The sequence below is a fragment of the Falco rusticolus genome, chromosome 4 (assembly GCF_015220075.1).
Source record: "Falco rusticolus isolate bFalRus1 chromosome 4, bFalRus1.pri, whole genome shotgun sequence".
Classification (NCBI taxonomy): domain Eukaryota; kingdom Metazoa; phylum Chordata; class Aves; order Falconiformes; family Falconidae; genus Falco; species Falco rusticolus.
The window spans coordinates 26,968,398-26,988,270 of NC_051190.1; positions in this window are offsets into that span (position 1 = coordinate 26,968,398).

The window sequence follows — 19,873 nt, forward strand, 5'->3', positions numbered from 1 at the left end:
GCAGAGCATGCCGGAGGATCTTCTGTTGCTCACAGGAGGATACAGGCAGACTGTGCCTGATTTCCAGCCTTTTTTGCCCTCTGTGGCCTCAGAAATGCAGGCTGGACTCTGCTGTTGTCTCAGTGGGGAACCCCAGGCCAGTTTACGAACTGTGATATACTCAGCTTTGATGGTGGAGACCTGTCTGTACCCAGAACGGGCCCTTTTCTGTGCCAATCGAACACGGCAGCTACTGTACCCACGGGCTTCCCTGTTATCTGAACCCCAGAGATGCCTCTGCCTGGACCCTGGACCCAAAAGGCACATTTCATCTATCTCATATGGGTGTTTTGGGGTCTCAGCACTGCAAGGGAAGAAACTGAAATAAAAGGGCTTCTTTGCTCTTCAGCTCCCATAACGTACCTCCCTCCATGACTGATGCTGCACAGGGCTCGCAACTGGTCCATGCTACATGTGAGGTCCCATCCGTGGTCACCAGGACTAAAATTCATCCCGTGCAACTGTTACTGCTCCCTCAGAAAACACATGGCCCCAGTGAGCACTGGCAGCAGCTGGCATCATCCCCGTGCCATGCAGATGCCTGGTCTCTCCTTCTGGGAAACCCCACAGGGCCTTTTCCAGAATGGGTGGGTCAGTCTGGTGGGAAGCGGTGGTGGAGGGATGGTCCAGACCAAAGCCACCCCCATGCAGAAGGACCACCAGATCAATGCATGCCAGCCGTGGCATGGCTTGGGGAGGGACCTGCCTCGGCAGGGTGGAGACGTCCTCCTGGAGTGGCACATCACCATCAAAGGCACTTCAAGCTGGTTTTCCCCTTGCTCTGCTGAACACCCCCCGCCGGCTCCAGACAGAGTCATCTCTGGGGTTACATCTAACACAAATTCCTCCCTGACCTCGAAATATTCGGAGCACTTGAAAGCTTTCCTATCCCAACAGACCAGCTTTAACACCTTGAAGCCTTTGCTGGCGAGTCCCAGCAGCAGGTGGAACACGAAGAAAACCCCAACCCAGAAGCCGACATACCGTGCTGCTCCCTCAGAGACTGCAGAAATGGGAGGGAAGTTGCACTCAGTAGCAGAGATGAAAGATGCTGCAATGACTTTTTGCTGACATGTACAAATGTGATCCTGACTATTAACTTTAATGACCTGCCATTATGTGAGGGAAAATGAGGGAGGGATCTAATTTTTTGTAATTATTTTAATTGCCACCCTGTGGTCTTGATTCGTGCTGCTGGTTTTGCAGTCAGGTGGGAAAAAAACCCCAATCTCCCCCCCCTCCCTACCCCCCCGGTACCTCAGATTGGGTTCTCTCCTATCCCGGTTGTACAAAATCAAATCATCCAGGGAAACCTAGAAAAGGCTCCTGCAGGTTTAAATGCTAAATGAGAGCTCCATTTTTTAACATGGCTTTGAAATGGTGGAAGTGCAGCTAAGGATGAGTCTTCATAATTCAAATATAACTGAGCCCTCAAACAAGCCATGGGTTTGCAAAGCACGAACCCGTGGAACTGGGAGAGGCTGTCAGCAGAGGGATGGAGTGCATTTCCTTGTGTGTGAGGAAGACTTGATTGTGTAAGGGCTGTTTACTCTGGTTAAGGGCTCTATTAAAGTTAATGAGACTAATTTGCTTCATCAAGTAGCTTGCAAGGGTCAGAGAGGCAAGATCAAGCCCTTGTTGCTGCAGGGTTTTCAGTCCCCATATTGCATATTCAATAGTGTCTATCCTTGGTTAATTGCCCCATAAATATGAATGATTATTCCATGAAGAGAAGATTATTGTATTGAACATTAATATTTAGCAGTCATGCTTTTCATCCATTGTTCAAAATGCTCTACAGAATGGAGAAACATTTATGTTCTTCATTTTAGAGGCTGAGAGAGCGAGGAAGAAGAGGATGAGATCCAAGAGCAAGGCCGACGGGAGGATCCAGGGGAGAGCCCGATGCTGCACCCACGGGGCTCAGCTGTCTCCAGGCGTGTATTCCTCTTCCAGCCCAAACCCAAACTTGCCTGCTGGTCTGGGTGAAGGAGGAGTTTTGGGTTCTGCTCCAGCCTCCCTGCTGGATTGGCTGCATCTGGAGAAAAACTTGTTTTCTTTTCCTGAAGCTCTTTTTTTTTTTTTTGATGGAAAATGTGAATTCCATCACCGTGAAACATGTCATGAATTTCTGATCATTTTGCCCAATGATTAGCTTTGGAAAAAGCAAAGAGATAACTCTGAAAAAGCACTCAAAGGTCTTGTTTTGACATTTTTAGAAATGTAACATTTCAATCCTTGTTTCAAGGTTTCCCTTAATTGTATAAGTGGTTCCAAGACATTTCCAAGAAATCAATGAGAGGGATGGTTTCAATTTGATTGAAATGTAACATTTTATATGACCCATTCTACTTCTCTTTCAGTTTGTGATTTGCCAAAAGTGTTTTTTTTTTAAAAAGCCTGGTTTTGATCCAGCCGCAAATGATTTTTTCCCTAAGTTTTTCAAAATTGCCAGTAAGTCCCCAAACCCCTTTTTTCTTACAAAGTCCTGCAGCTCCCTTCAGCGCCTCCCTGCTTCACTTTCCCCACGTGTAAAATCCGGTGAATAATTTCCTGCCTCATGGAAGGGCTGAGATGATGAACTTCAGGGCTTTCAGGCCATTTGGAGATCCTCAGTTGGAAGCAGCTCGTGTGTTAGCAGAGAGCCTTACTACACCTGGCCGCCTTCGGGAGAGGGGGAAGTAGGAGCAGGGAAGGGTCCAGGGGCTGAACTCGATGCAGGGACACGTTGTGCCTTGCTGGTGGCTTCACACCGCCCTCAGACAGCTGCTGGCAGTGCCTCGGCGAGGTTTGTCCTGGCAATAGGCATGGGCTTTCACACCTGGACACAGGGCTGCACATTGCTGAGCTGCGTTTGGGCTGAGCGCCCAGGCTGTGAGCGGTTTTGAAGTCTCAGCATGCTTAGCTTTTGATTTGAGGCTGAGCTTTTATTGCCATGAGTTGGGGGAGGCCTCGTATGCGAGCAGAACGCTCGGCGGGTGTTAATCTTCAGCCTTTGACATGTGCCCTGTGGGGTACAAAGCGTAGAGAATTGCAAAGTCAAGACCTATTGTTGCATGCACCTTTCTTGCCACTTGTGCAACCTCCGAAGAGTTTTTCTAACGAGTATTTGTATTCATCCTTTGCTATTTCTCTTGAGTTCTTGAACCTATTAAATTTAATCAAAGGGAAAATGGATAGTATCTTTGGGACTCCTTAGAAACAGTACAGCTCCTCTGGGACAAAGATCACATAGTTTGGGGGATTATGCTGGAAAGAGTTTAAAAGAAACTCCGTTAGAAGTAGGAGGTACCAGCAATGATAAACTGCCCCCCCCACCCCCCACCCCTCAGCTTTCCTACTCCATTCGGCAGATTGAAGTGATTTTACAATTTCCAATGAGCTTTGGAGGAGAAAACGAGCTTCAGCCTCAATCAAATCGGAGTGAGCAGGTGTATCACCCTGTTCTGTTCCCGTGTGCTCCCAGAAGGGCAGGCTGGATGGCTGCACTTGCTGGCAGGACAGAGCTGATGGCCTCATTCAGACCTTGGGGCCAACTCATGCAAGGGTATGGAATCAGTGCTGGTCAGTAATTCAAAGCAATGTCCAGCCAGATCCCCCCCGGCATTGAAACCTTGGGGAAGTATTACAAGCCACATCATCTGGCTGTAGTTCAACCTGAATGAAAACTGATCATAAATATATGTGAATAGTCCAAATATACCAAAAGCAGACCTAGCACCAAGAAAGGAGCTGGACACCTTTCTGGCAGGGCTGTGATAGGAGAAGGCCCTTCACCACTTCTGCTTGTCTGTATTCTGCAGGGCAGGCTGAGCTTGGGGTGATACTGTGGGTAGCTTCACTTCAGGGATGTGTGTTCCCCTCTCTGATTAGATAGACAATGTCAGAAGGGCTGCATGGAGGAAGAAACGGTAGAGGAAAGACCTGGAGCTCTTGACACAGAGGTTCCTAAATGTCTCTGTGATCACTGGCCCCCTTTCTGCTAACCGGCTCACTCATTCAAGCGGGACAAGAAGAATATGGGTTGTTAAAGCTGAGCATTCCTGCTTAGGGTTGAAGCACGTCGATAGGGAAATTTTCTGGAATGCTGTTTTGGAGAAAATTAGAAGGCTTCCTTCTCCAAGGCTCTTGGTCTGGTACCTTTAATCACCATTAGACTCACAAGGGAAAAGGAGCAAACATTCCTTACCCTTTTTATTGTTTTCCACTTAGTCAACAGTTAATATTTTTGGAAGCCTTGGTGTACTGATTGCTATAATTGAGTAACCTCCACAACAGAGGAGTTCTGTCTTTCTTTTAGTCCAAACTGCTGGCCAACATCAAGCAAAACCCAGCTAGAAAAAGAATAAAATGAGCTAAAAAAAGTGCTGTGTGTGTAATTTATCTGAATGCCATTGCACGCTTGGGAAGGGCAGCAGGGAAACCAACATTCCTCTCTCCAGTGAGCATTCCACAGAAATTCATTGAGGAAAGGAAAAAGCAAAAAAAAAAGCAAAAAAAAAAAGCAGACAACACACAAAACACTTCAAACAGCTTCCAAATGCTGAGATTTGCTCTGCAGAGAGGCAGTGGTTGCTCACCTTCTCCTGCAACCATTCCTCCATCTCATTACTCAGAGGTGCTAAGCAGCTTAGTCGTTCCTAACCCAGATTCCTTTGCAAAGGTCTCAGCGTGCTACAGAAATGGGGTTATGTTGAAATGGGATCTCTACCCGGAGGAGAGGGATGTCTGGCCTCCACGGCTAGGAGCAGATATGGAGGTAGGCACCAAAGGCCAGGCAGGCTGGAGGGTGAGGACTGGGGCTGTGTCCTACCCAATGGGTGAACGCAGGTCTGGCTGCAGGGTGGGCTGGGACCGGGTTGGGCTCGGCTGGGACCGGGGCTGGTGCAGGAGCATCACCTCTGGCACGTCCCACACCTGCAGTTGTGAGAGTGGGGGAGAGCTCAGCCTGACTTCTTTTATTAAAGGTGGTGAAACACCACGGTGAAAGGTCCAGTCTCTCCAGCCGCTGACTGAACAGAAAGCCAGGTGTGCTGGCTGGCTCAGCAGGATGAGTAACCCGGGTGCTGCTGCATGGGTCCTTCTCCCTTTCCCAGGTTAAGTCAGCAAAGCAGTAGCATCACTGAAGCATCACAGTGACAGGTCACTGCAACCACCTCCTACTCCTGGTGTCTCACTGAGGCTTGCATCAGGAAATCTCTCAAACCCTCTATGAAACCAACCTACCAGTCAGCAGATGACTCACTAACAGAGACTTCAAAGGAAATTCAATTCCTGAGAACTTTTTTTTTTTTTCCTTTAATAAAGGTACTTTCCTTTTCTATTTATTAATTAATTACCAACCAGAGCTATTGTTATGTCCTAATGACTTTCCTTCTATTCTCATTCTTGTTTGCTCTGGTATGAAAAACTAATTTAAAGAGAAGACTTCAATGAGATCCCATTACAGTGCCACAATGGAAGGAAAGCAGGTTGGACATCAAGTGTCCCGGGTACAACAGGGTGAAAGCACAGCCACAGCCACAGCAAGGGCAGTGAATTCAATAGGGAGTGCACGGAGCCTGTGCCTGGATCCACAGAAACCTGGCTAAGCCAAAAGGATATTGTTTAACCAGTTTTCAAGTTTGCTTAGCTGGGGCAGTGAAACTTGTCTGGCCAGTTTGAGCCATTTTCACTTCCTTGTTCTTGTTTTGTGGGAAATGTGCAGAAAAGATGCAGAAAAGATTCTGCAAGGGAAAGCTGAAACCCAGCAATATCTTTTTTTTGCCGGAAAAGAGGAAAATAACTCTAAATTTAGACTTCTGTGTACTTGATAACAAAAAGAAAATGAAAAATTTACTGACAGATCCATCAGTTTTGAGGGATTATCATCACCATTGCAAAACCCCATCCCATTTCACACTCTCCAGAGATATTGCCTGGTTAAGGGGAACCTGACAAGCTCTTGGTCTCCATACTAGAAGGATACACAGCTCATAAACCAGAGGGGTATTTGCCACCAGGTTTTGGTTATTATTTCAAACTGCGTATATTAGGAATATCATCTTTTCTTCTTCTACTTTTTTTTTTTTTTAATTTTTTTTAAAGAAAAGTGTAGGAAGCTGTTTCCATACACCCAGCGATGAGCCCTTCTGCCAGCCTCCCTCCCCACCAGACAACTGGTGGGACACGGTGCCCTGCTCCAGCAGATTTATATAATTCAGTCCCTGATGGGGGCATGTTAAAACTGTATCTGGCTCCTTCCAAGACAAACACATTTTTTAAGGCTGAATTCTATGGCACATATCCTGGATACCAGGTATAAGTCGTCTTTGTTCAGAGAAAAATCGGTGCTCTTGTTGCCCTTGTTACCAGTCTACATCTCACATAAGCATTTGTGTGGTTTTGAAAGTGAAATCAGTTTAGAGAGGAAGCTGTTTTCAGCAGCACCGAGATCTTCTCTTAACCAGCGGAATGAGGTGTCTCAGGTTTGTGCAGACTTCACTGAAGATCCACATTTCCCAGGCAGTTTCTGCCTCTGAAAATTGGACTCATTTAAAGTGTTTTAGTGGCCAGAGCTGGCGGCACTCCAACTCACCGGCTGCTTTTGAACTTCTCGGCTGAGGAAAGCAGCGGCCACTCGGTGGACACTGGAAAGCAAGATTTTGCTTTTGTACACATTCTAAGGCTGACCCAGTCCCTACCTCCTCAGCTAATATTGAACCTTGTTCAAGGATGATATTTTGGCTGGTCTTTTAAAGGTGGCTGCCACACATTTCTGATGAGTGATGTTCCATGTGATAAATACCTGTGGGCTCTACAGGGGGCACAGTGGTTGTTGGCCAGTCCAGGACTACTTTTAGCAAGAAAATTGGGCAAAGACTGCTGCTGTGTTCCTTGCAAAGGTACTTAAAAGTATAAATAAGTATAGCAATGTCTGTAAGAAGGGATTTCAAAACTTCTGGGGTTGCAAGATGATGTGCAGACACCATCTGGCTCTTGCTGCCCCGTTTGGAGCAAGTTGAGATCCTGGGAGAGAAATGGAGGAGAATCACTGGTGTCTTTCTGCATCCTGTGTTTTCGCAGGCTAATAGGATCTCGAGTAGGGCCCACATGAAGAGACACCATAGGCATCCACCATGACAGACAGGGATAACCCGCAGGCTCAACATCAGCTGAGGAACACACCTCCTCTGCCCTTGCCAGAGCCTGCTCTGCCTTTCCTGCTTTCCTGCCGTAACCAAGGGCCATTACGGAATCAATGGGAAATCAAAAACCCACAGCTGGCCAGGCCACCTGCGCCTGCAGCCCCCATCGCCCGTTGCCCCCTCCCCAGGGACGGCATCCAGTTGTGGAGCGGGGCAGCGGGTGCTGGCGCGGGTCCGAGCCGCGGGGTCAGCCGGGGAGGCAAGGGGCCACCCGGCCCCAACACTGCGCCTGTTGTGGAGGGGGATTACTGCGGGAATTAGTGCCGGTGGAGAGAGACGAACTCTCGGGCAACAACTGTGGGTGTCCTTCCCCCCAGCCCTTCCCAGGGAATCTGCCAGCCTGGCCCGTCTCGAATGCAGCCCCTGTGTGTCGGATCAGCACAGCTGTATGCGCGCCACTGCTAATCCGTCTGCACAACACGCCGTGCGTCAGCTGCCCGGCCGAGGGGCCGGGGGGCCGCGACAGTGCCAGGGCCCACCACGAGATGGCCTGGACCCCCCCCACATCCTCTGACCTGTGGGAGAAACTCAGCCATCAATGGAGGTTTCTGGTACCCACTGGTGCGATGCAGCCCGGCTCTGGTCTGGGAGGTGTGTGAGCCTCCAGCTCTGCTTGCTCAGCCCCCTCCTCACGTCTCCCTCTGGACACCCCTGGCACGTGGTGTTGCACAGAACGGTTGCAATCTCAGATTGATAAATCCTCTACTCTCCTTCCAGGCCCATGTTTGCAAAGCAGGAGGTAGCAATGCTTTATCATCCTCACGGTCAGCCTGCCTGCATCCCTTCCGTCCACAGCAGCAGGTATGGCTTTGGGCTGAAGCACACAGATACCAGCACTGGAATCACTGCCATGCCTCCCAAAGTGCTTTGAGATCTTCTGAGAAAACAGTGCAAGACACATTCCCCCCTTCCCCCCGCCCCGTTTCTGGGGTAATTAGTCCCTGTGAGTTAATTTCCCAGCCGTCGGGACCAGCAGATGGATTACAGATCTGCATCGCCCACACCGGATGAGGATCCTGTCACAGCGCCGTGCTCTCGGCTCCAGAACACGCAGCATGTTTGCCTCTGATTAGGATTGTTCTTGCTTTCCAGCTTTCTGTCACCACACTATTGTTTTAGAACTTGATACCTAATTTATTTTAATGACAACAAATAATTTGGCAAGTGCTCTCCATCCTTGCTCTGGCAAAATTCTGCTCTTAGATTGATAAAGCTGTTAAGTTGGAGGGGTGGGAGAGTTGTTTTGTACTCTTGTTTTGGGGTTGGTGTTTTTTTCAGTAGAAACCTAAAGGCATCAAGGAAATCTTTGAAAAATTATTGACACCCAGCTTTCCTTCAGAGCTGTCAGTCAAAGGAGAAATTGCTGTGCTATGAATACATATTGACAAAGGCATGTGTAGCAGACAGCGGAACATGGAGCCCGCTGCATCCCTCTTCTGTCCCCTTGCCACCGCAGTGACAATGCCATCCCTTTGCTCTCTGCTCACCAAAGAGCTGGGCTGCTCCCTGCCCTCTGTGCCCTGACCAGGAGGAGGAAAATCCCTTCTCCCCAGGCAGGACCAGCTGCAATCCCTGTCCTTAAGAGGCTGGTGCATCCTTAAAGGGATATTCAGGGCTCTTCACGATCTGAGCAAAGTTGCAGGGACACGCACAAGTTCAGTGGATGGGGTCCGGGTGGATCGAGTTGAAACTCAGCAACTAATTCAGCAGCCGTTTCTGCAAGCACGACCAGGCGTGACCCTCTGAAGCTCGGTCAGTGACTCAGCAGCAGGTTTGGCCTCGAGCCCCTGAAACCCCTCTCCAACAACCTCAGCGCTGTCCTCTTTCTGCACACAGGGGCGAACTTCGACTCAAGCTTCCCATCTGCTCGGTGCTGTGTTTGGAGTCCTGCCTTTATGGGTGCCCCCATGGCAGAGCTGCGAGGAGGAGGCTGTTCCCCTGGGTGCACCAGGGCCACCCCAGCTTGCTCCCACTGACTTGTCCTAGGACTTGCTCCCACCAAGCACAGGATTAAGCTCATCTTCCTACAAAAGGCTGGTATTAATGTACGCCGCAGATAGCAGTGGCCTTTAGGGTCTGCATGGGTCAGGCAAGACCAGTGCCCTGGAGGGGACAGAAATAGTGTCTGTAGGAGGTCTTCTCTCCTTCCTACATGAGACACAGCTCTGACCTTATCCCACCTGACCTCTGGGCTGTACCGGTTAGTTCAGCCTGCAGATAGACTGATGGTCTGCAGAGATTCCCCCTCCTGGAAAAACACACTTCTTCTTTCTTCTGGGGTCCTGGGGAAACTCTAGGCTTATTTTGTATGCCGATAAGTAAAAACAAAGAGCCAAAGTGGAGCAAAACCAGATGCATTAATTAAACAAACACGAACTTCATGGTCCCTGAACGTCCTTGATGCGAAGTTGGCTCTCATTTATCAAGACACATTTGGCTTGCGAAGAATGAGGCCAAATATCTCAACATCTCCAGCTTTCTGCTCACAGGAGCCCACAGTACTTGGCGTTGCTGGCTGGTGGGCAGGGGGAGAGCTGCCCCGACACGCTGCCGGCTGCCCACCAAACAACCCCTCCTTGTCCTCGCTGGTATGCGAGCCCACGGCCAGCGACCCGAGTGGGACACCCGGATGGCACCACCACCCAGCAGAAACTGGCTTCTTTGCAAAGAATAATGCTTCTGTAGCGTTTCCTTTCTTTAGCTCTAAAAATAAAGCGACAAATGGGAAGGGACACGTGACCTGAGGACTGCGGCGTGGGGAGCAGGAGCTGGGAGGGTGAAGAGGAGGCAGTGCCTAGGGATCTGGCTCTGGGATTCACAGTCTGTTGCTTAAAATTTGAAAATATATCCCTAGGGGACACTTGAAGAGGATGAGTACTAAGGAAAGGATGAAACGAAGGCCAATGATAACAGTCATTATTAAGCCAATCTCCTGCTGAGGCCAAAAAGAGTTCACTCCTTTGTACTAGTGAGTCTTCCAGTATGTAAGAGATTGCTGTAAGGAGAACAGCCCTCCTCTCCACGCCTGCTGGGGAGAAGTCCAGAAGTGATGGGTTACACTGCAACAAGGGAATTTTAAGTTAGAAAAAAGTAGTTTTAACTGGAAAGAGTTAAGCACTGGGGCAAACTGCCTGGGGTCAAAGTGGAGCATCATGCTGGAAGCTGGCTTTGGGCCACAGCTGCCAGGCAGCACCTGAGAGCTGCTGCTCCGGTTGGTGGCAGGAGGATGGCCAGGGTGACCACTACAGATCCCTCCCAGTCTTGTTTTCCACCCTTCAGTGACAGCAGCGTATGGTTTGTCCTGTGATGCTGGTTGCAGAGCTTCTTCATCCAGCAGATGCATCCGGCTTTGCTGTTGCTAGCACTGCATCCCATCAGTGGCCTCTGGCGGGTGGTTCCCTTCCCCAGTAAACCCTTGTGTAAATCATACATCATGGCAGGGCAGATGTGCTTCGCTACAGCTCAGAAACCACTCGGGCCATGCAGCGCCTTAGTCCAGAAGCCTAAACTGCACCTTGTAAGCCCATAATGGAATGTTTGGGGGCTGCCATCTGTGCCCAGGATTTCTTGTGCAAGTGCTAAAATGTGCAGTGGAGCACCTGGCTAAGACCAAAATTCCAGTGCAAACTGGGAAGCTGTCTTCACCGCTGGCAGTGCCCAGGGTAGGGGTGTTTTCTTTCTGTGACTGATCAGGTTATGTCCATGGGATAAATTAGTCTGTGGCTCTGTCTGGCTCAGGCTGCCACCGCCACTGCTGGCTGGAGAAACCTAGGGGCTGCTTGGGCAGTAAAAAGATTGACTGCCACCTCGAGATCTTGCTGCATGGAAGTGGCAGTTGTTTCTGCTCAGAACTGTGCTTCCTGCAGTGTTGTTTCTTTTCCTAACACAGCTGCTTTTAAACCTATTGTTAAGGCGATCGTTCATACTTAAATACATGCTGATAACCGGGAAGGCTCAGATCATTGCATACATTTTGCATTTGCATTTCAGTGATTTCTGAGCCTGCTTACTCTCTCAAGCATGCCATATTTGTGGTTTATTCACAGGCAGAGCTAATAATTGCAGTTTCATATGGAAGGGAAGGCACCAGAATTCAGTAATGAGTATTTGATGGAAGGAGAATAGCAGTAAGACAGAGGTCATAAAAATGCCATACACAAACCCAGCTGTTTATCCATTTCCTCCATTGCTCATCACTGCGATGTCTGCTGGCTGAATTATTTCCTTTCTGTTTGAAGGAAGAGAAACAACCAGGCAACTGAAAAGAAATTAAGCCCTAAAGTGAATGCAAAAGGTTCCCAACTCAAAGAGCACTTTTTCTTGCAAGTGCAGCCCTGAGCTGAGTTGTGCTGGTGGACGGTGCAGAGGAGCTGGCGTTTTAGTGACTGTAAAAATATAGGCCATGTCTAATTGCAACTATTTTGCCTGCTCAGGCTTACAGCAAATTGAGATGTTTTCAAGCCAAAGGTTCTGTTACCCTGATAAGGTAAGTCATAATTAGGTGGGGTCTTCTTCAATTAGCTCCAAACTTAACCTGACCTCTAGGTGGTTAATTAGGGGTTGTCAGCCCAGTAAGGTTCCTGTAAAGTAATTGTTAGCTGTACCTGAGAAGGTTGCAAACCATGAGCGTGGTCTGCTTGGTGTGGAGGCAGTTTGGGGATGTGCTGCTGCTCCCTGCAAGGGCTGCTCTCACTGGAGCTGCATTTCCCACGCCTCCGGCTGCAGTGGCTGCAGGGATGCTGTGGATGCAGCCCCGAGGCCCCGGCTGGGATGCAGGCATGGTCTGGGCTTAGGGTGAGGGAAGCTGGCGCAGTCCCAAGGTCAGGTAGGTAGGTAACATTCCCTTCAGCTTTATCCCGATGGTCTTTTTAACTTCTGCCTAACCTGGCAGGCTCAGAGGAGAGGTGAACATGCCATCCATCCCTTCTTGCCCCTCATCCTGCTCTGTGGCCAGGAGTTTCCACACTGCTCCTTAGGCAAGGGGTGATTTGGAGTCCCCTGAACAATTGTGAGGAAGGAAGACAATAACGACTTTAAATTAAAATAGTTACAAGTGAGGAGTCACCGTGCAGAGACATAATTCTTTTCAGACTGCCTGTCTTGCAGCTATTTGCCAATTCCTTCAGCATGTAATCTTCCCATTTCCTACAGGCAAACTCTTTTTTGCACACTTATAATTAGGTGCGTTTTTTTCTCCTCTTTCTCAGTAACCTCAGGCTCCAGGCTTGGAGCTTCCGAAAGTAGCTCATGTCCCATTAATTTTTTTACATTTTTTTTTTTATTACCCTGTTCTGCAGGGGAGAGGGGGTTGGGGAAGGCGATTATGCAGAGAGTCGGAGGGAAATGTTCTGGCCACAGCGTCCTGGAGCAGTTTGGGAAGGAGACAGGAGCCAAGAGGGCGGTTGTAAGGGGTTGGGGGGCGGCTGGGCTGAGACGTGCTTGGTGGCACCAGGGAGGAGTGGGTGGCTGGAGGGTGGCAGGGAGCTTTGCCAGGGGAATGGTGGCGTCTCGAGGAGGCTTGCTGCTGCACAGCTGACTGCTTGGCTTCACCCAGCAAAAACCTCGAGCAGAGCCCGTTTCCCCTTTATTGCTTTGGGGATTTGACATGATTACATACATTAACTTGTGGCTTTTCTCTCGTAATTGCTGGTTACTTCCTATAAATGTGTATGCATGCATATACACACTCACTTATATATATGTATGCATATATATACTCACACATATGTATACACACACATGCATATGTGGTTGTATCTGTATACAGGTACAGAAGTACACATGATATTATTAGACTTATCACACCTTAAAGCAGGTCCCGTTGAACACCAGCTACGGGGACTCTGAAAATATGCCCTGGGTGGTCTGGGGAATGGAAGGATATTTATCTGCCTCTTTCTTATCTATTTGCTTTAGCCTCTGATCTCCACGTGGGCAGGGACCTGGGTAATAGATAAAGTCATGACCGTTGTCTCAGGGGTGCCTGGGTGGAGAGAAGGGATGAAGGCTCCAAGGATCCTTGTTTCCTGAGTAGAGGCAACAGGAACTGGTGCCCGAGATTTCCCTGTTTTGTATATGAGGTGGTGTAGGATGCATGCCAGGTTACAAAGAGTCGGGATTTTCAAGATTTGAAGGTAATTGCCTCCGGTTTGTATCCAGAGAGCATTTCTTTAGTTTCATAAAATACATATTGCAGGAGGTGCGAGAGAAATTATGAGTTGGTCTATGAAGAAGACCATGTTTAGGTGATGCTCATTGTATATCTGTCCTGGAAGGGGGAACTGAAGCATGTATGTATGTCTGGGCTGGGGTTGGAAGGTACCTGCTTGGCTTGGTGGAGATAACGAGGATGAGACACGTGCCCCCAGTTCGCCCATGAAGGGAAGAGGTCAGTTATGCTCCATCTTCTTTGACCTACTCTATGTTATGTGAGTCAGAAAGTTATTTTTTATGAAGGCAGCCTGACAAAAAATTGGAAAATATGATTAGCCTCTGATTTAACAAAATCCTCCTCTGATGTATCCAGAAGACAGCAAGGAGACGTGAAAGAAGAATGACTAGCTGCTTGTTCAAATTCGTTTGCACTGTTTTTATATTTTATTAATCCCTTTCTTCAGGGGTTCTACAGCTCATCCACAGGGGCAAGAAAGGATTTGTTTCTGACCCTTTCAGCATGATTTAGCTTCTGGTTTTGAGATTTTTTTTTTTGTCTCTTTTTTTTTTTTTTATTTATTTTATTTCCTCTGAAAGAGTGGAAATTGGCCACAGCTAGAAACAGGATGTTGAGCAAAGCACTTATGCTCCTAGTGGTATTAAAATCTTTTGGATGCCTGGTGGATAGATCATTTCTCCATGCTCTGGGTTAAACAAACTGTCTGATTTGGGGTGCAGAAATTACTTCTTTCAGTTCAGAAAGGTGAGGACCTTTGAGCATGCATAGGATCACTGCAGATTTCCCCCGCAAATTCCCTGCTATTGCAGGAAACTTGACCTTAGTGATGCTCTTGCACACTACAATGGTGGTTTTGTGTGTTATACGGTGTCAGGAGGTTTCTGTGATAGCAATGTGTGGGAAACGTGGAGAGTGGGTGCCCTGTGAAACTCTGTGGGATTCTCCTGAAAAATCAAGGAGCTGGTGTGGACATTGAGTGTGGTCCACTGCATCTGTGTTCCCAAAGCTTGTCTTCCTAAGTGACCCTGTTGTCTTTACTCTAGCATGACAAAGAAGTGTTTCATGAATGTCTGTTTCCTGATTTTCCCTAAATCCTGGACCTGATGGTGCCTCCTGCCCACTTCACCCTTCTGCACTGAGCCCAGTTCCCTCCAGCAAACCTCAGTGATGTTAAGCAGCAGAGCAGAGTAAAACCTAAATCTGAGCTGCTTGGGCCCATGGGGTGATTTAACTACTGCTAGCTAAGAGTATTGTACCTGGCATCGGTGCAGAGATAACTCATCAGACGAAATGTTAACCCAGCTGCAGCCAAAGACTTTGACTTTTGACTTACGATAAAGAAACTTATCAGCTAATTACAGCTGGCCTTGGAGCCTTTCAAATAACTTGCTGCGTTTTTCCCCCCTACTCTTAAGAAAAAGTAGTAAAAGGGACAATTCAGGCTAGAGTTGACTGAAAACCCACAGATCTCCTGATTTAATCTGTGTCACAGGATCTCTTGTTCCCTGTGCAGCAACAGACCCTGTGGGGACTGGCTGAGGCTTGTACCACGGCACGGCTTGGCTCCGGCGAGGTTTTGACAGGCTCCAAGGATTAGCCAGCAAAGTTTGCCTTGGGGAGCTGTTGCCACAGAGTGGAGTGCAGCCGCTCCTTCTGCTCGTCGTCTTTTTGCAAGAAAAACAGCTCTGGCTGATTGCAGCCCCCGTGCCATGGTACGGCTGGAAAGGGAACTGCTTCCCAGCTGGAAGGAGCCATTATCCAATGACCTGTAAAACAAAACCCCTCGCAAGGCAAGGCAATGCCTTCCTAGAGTTCTGCACAGAGCTGCGGGCACAGGGAAAATGCCTGGCTGCCACTGAGGAGAGCCCAAAGCTCCCGGCTTCTGCCTCTGCTCCCGGGGCGAAGAGAAACATCCACATGTAACGCTGGGATGCAGCAGCTAGTGAGGTAGAGGGTTACACATCTGCCAGAACTTTTTTGGTGTTCGAAAGCCGTTGCAACTTATTACAGTGAATGGAGCTTTCGCAGTTGTCTCTACTAAATGGCTTAGAAGATGCAAGCTCTAGTTTCGGGTGGTCTCCTCCTCTGGTACCTCATCTCGCCCTGTCAGCCAGCTCCACCCCGCTGAGCTGCAGCAGAAACCCAGGACGTTGCAGATCGTTTCTCTAATGCAGAGCGCGGGGGCTGGTTTGTTATCATTTACTTTTTTTCTTTTTTTAAAAAAAATATCTTATTGATACCGGTCTTGGAACGGGGACAATCCTGTCTTTACGAATCTCAGCTCAAAATCACAACCCATTTCCCAAGAAGTTTTTCCACCCTGGGAACCGAGGCTGATCACAGCCTTCGCAGCCCACCAGCTTCTCACTGCGGAGCTGCCCAGTGATCCCAGCTCCGCTGCACGGGGCTGCGCACCGGCTGTTCCCTTCTGCTGCATCCCGCCCGATAGCCCAGCAATCTCACAATACTTAACAAAAACACGACCAAAAGTATTTTAATGTCATTCCACAGAATGAATTACAGTTAAATACCATGTTACGTTTCGGTTGCTGCATCTCTAGCAGGACAGAAAGCCTTGCAATGCTTGAAAAGGGCTTAGAAGAGAGATGGGGACAGACTTTTTAGTACGGCCTGTCACGACATGACGAGGGGAAGGGTTTTACCCTAAAAGAGGGTACATTCAGACTAGATGTAGGGAAGATGTTTTCTATGGTGAGGGTGGTGAAACACTGGTACAAGTTGCCCAGAGAGGTGGTAGATGCCCTATCCCTGGACATATTCAAGGGCAGGCTGGATCAGGCTGGGAGCAGCCTGGGCTGGTGGAAGGTGTCCCTGCCTAGGGCAGGGGTTGGAGTAGATGTCCTTTAAAGGTCCCTTCCAACTCCAACCATTCTACAGTTCTATGATTTCGGAAGGGGCCAGGAATGGGCAACAAAAAGGATCAAAGAGGTGAAAAGGCTTAAGATGACATTGTGTAGTTTGGAGAGGGGAAAAGTCCAAGGTGTTTTGAAGTGTGTGAACAAAGGATGGAAAGAAAAGATCTCTTCCATGGTCTTGCAGACTTCCCATGTGGGATGGGGAGCTGCACTCCAGTAAGGAGCTCCGGTGCCAGAGAGCAAACTGCAGCCTGGCGAGTGGCTTCCCCCACAGCCCAGCACATGCTTAAACTCCTGAACCGCCAGCAATTTTCATGGCGTAGTGTAATCTATCCCCACAGCCTTGCTAGGATGACAGGGAGAGACAGAATAATTTTCTCCAGTTCAAGAAAACAGCAAAGTGCTGCTTACAGTAACACATTAGCGCTTAAATCCCTTCATTCCTACAGAATGAAATGGATACTGATAATTATTAATGGACAATAAACTTGCAGACTGGAAAGGCAACATTCATCTGACCATGGACAGACTAGTATTTACAAATATGTCAGCCCAGTGGAAAAATTCTGCTGAAGTCCTATTACCAGCAGATTTTTTTTTGAGTAAATGTTCTTGGGTATTGTTTTAAGGAATTTTGTTTTAGGGAAAAGCATCATCTGCTTATGTCGGGGAAGTTAAATTGTTCTGGGCATCAAAGGGTCAACAAAAGCTGGATTTGGTTGCTACTTCTTTAGGGCACTTGAACTGTACTGATTGAAACAATATTCTAAGAAGACTTGGGAATTCACTGAAATAGCTAGCCTTGAGTAAAAATGGCGATGTTCCCAACATCCTATATTTCTTGGTAATAAACAAAACCTTTGAATTGGGATTTTTTATTTTAAGTATCAGTAGGTTTCCTTGCAGTGTTTCTAAACACATCCATTTAGAAATTTCTGTACTATTTATTCAGTTGTTCCGACTTTGACCTTTTATTTTTTCATTAATTATTTTGGGATTTAAGAAAAAACACTGTGAAAAATTGGATTTTCCAGTAAATTGAAATTCTATTTTTAAGTCACTTTGGCTGATAACAGCACATGTAACAAACCTACGAAGTGGCACAATTATCACACTTTGCTCATGGGCTTGTGTGGAGTCTGGTCTGGAGTCTGGTCCCCAGGAGCTAATTCCCGTACCATGCAATCTGCTCAGCCCAGTTCCTCCAGTTCTGGGTGGAAGAAACCCGCTCAGCCCAATTCCTCCAGTTTTGGGTGGAAAAGCGTTCATAACAGTGACAGAGAGGTGGTCTTTGGGTAGGGCTGTTTGGGGGTCATTGAAGCAAATTAGAGGCCATCAGCAAATGGCTTGATCAACGTTTTCATGATTGTGTGACTTTGTTCCAAGGTTTCTGATCTCTACCACTGCAGATATTTCAAGGTCGGGTGATGGCTGGAGTTCTGTTTAATTGCTGAACTGCTTTCCTTGCAGCTGACACATTTCAGGCCACCACTGTGCATCAGGGAGGTGCCCTCACCAGCTGTTAGACAGGGAATTGAGAAGGAGGTTTACCACGGCCTGGGCTTGCTGCCTTCCCAGAAAGGAAAAAAGAGTTTTTTGGATGGATGCCAGCGAGGTACTCTGCTGCAGTTCTCTGCTCAAGGGTGGCTGATGACCAAGCCTGACCCATTCTGCACTTAGCTGACAGATAGTTATGGACAGCAAAAAAAAGGCAGATGGCTGAGGAGGGGAAACCTTTTACAGCATGGGATTAGTGTCCTCTGGCCAGCTGGCTATTTGTGCATACTTTATTCAGACAACTTTGAAATGTAGGATAATTTATGTGTTCAATGGACCAGAACTGACTCTGGGAGCCTTAAGGGTCTTCCATCATCCTAAGAATGAAATAGCTGATGCAGACATTAAAACTATTTGTCCAGAAACCTCTGCTGCTTTTTTTTGCACTATGCCTGAAAATCTTGGATAAATTTAACACTGCTCAGGTCTTACCTTCCTCTCTATTCCTGACATATCCACCAAATCCCTCTACACAATTCTGCTTATCTGGACTTGGACCAGCTGAAAAAACTTGCTGTGTTATTCCTAGGAGACCTGTTTCTTGTTTTTCCCTTGCTGGCTTCCAAAAGACAAACCAGGTCTGAATTTTCCTAAGAAAACCTACTTTTGTGGGATACCCAGCTGACTTCTTTAGGATCCAGGTAGCTGAAAGCAGAGCTGAAGATGTGGACAGACACTTGGGTGCTCCTGCAAATCGACCTCCATCCAAACAGTGACACAACCTGGTGAAAGTTGTCACTTTTGTAGTGTATTTATTAAAAAAAATGTGATTTTCTTGCATTGCAGCAGTACCTCAGAGGAACCCCCAAGCCCCAGGGAACTCTTACACTAAGCATTTAGAATTCAGCTCCAACATAAGGCTAGATGTGAAGAGCTCAGCCTGTGTAGGAGCCAGAGCAGCTCCTGGGGTGTGTGTTACAAGAGGCTTCCATCTTTGCCAATCCACAGAGGTCACGAGTTGTCACAGCCAGCAGCTGCAGAGCCTATGCGCTTCGGTTCAAGCTGTTACAGCTTTTAACTGAGGAGTGGATTTACCAGGGATGAGAAAAATGAGCTTCAGCTCTCCCATTAACTATATCCTCTTGCTCCCTTGGCAGCTTGCGCAGTCAGCTGCTGCCCACCAGCTCCACTGGTGAGAAGCCACAGTGCCAGGACTGCGATTTCTCTGTAGTTCTGTAGTACTGAGGAGCCCCACGGTGCTGGATGCTGTGCCTGAAGGGGCTGTCTGAGTGCTGGTGGTGCCCTGAGAGCAATGGCTTTCTGCAGGGATGATCTCTTCCCACCAGCCTCAGCACCACACAGTCCTGGCAGCGAAGCAGGCTCCCCCTGGGCAGAGTTTAGCTCATGAGGGTGGTACCTGCATCCTGCTGATGCCATCCTGCCTTCTGAGCATCTCAAATCCTTCGGCTTCGTGCATTCCTCCTGGTTCTGCTTGCAAAGGAGCTATGACGAGAAAGTGTCTGCAGGTCTTCTGCAGGAAAAGTGGGGTCCTGCTGGGTACCTCCTTCTGGGCTGGGCAGGGTGCTGGTTGCTTTGGCCCTAGGCAGTGCCTAAATCACAGACTTATTTCTTCCTCATGCCCCAGAGTTTCTGAAAATGGAGAAGAAATGGCACATGTAAAAGGTGGGTGCTGGCTGCAGGGGTCTAAACCTCAGTTGACAAAATGTAAGGGCTGTGGGAAAACCATTTTTCTATGAATCAGCAGTAGCTTGTACTGCAAACGCTGGGACCGGTCCAGTTCCCATCACTGTTGATGACAAAGGTTTGTCAGCTTCTGTAGGCTACCATTGTGCACGTGACTTTTTGATACCATGTGTTTTGAATTTCAGCTTTTGCATTCAAGCCTCTTCTCCCTGTTTCAACCTCCACCCCACAAACATTCAAGAAAGATAAAACAAAAATAGCAAGAACAGTTTAAGTCAGTTCCTTTGGCTACACAGTACTGGCATCTTAACAAGCAGTTGATGCCTGTATACTTCTGTCATGCCTTCATTAACTCAAGCTATCAGCTTCCTTTAGGAAAGCAGCCTGGAAAAGAGGCA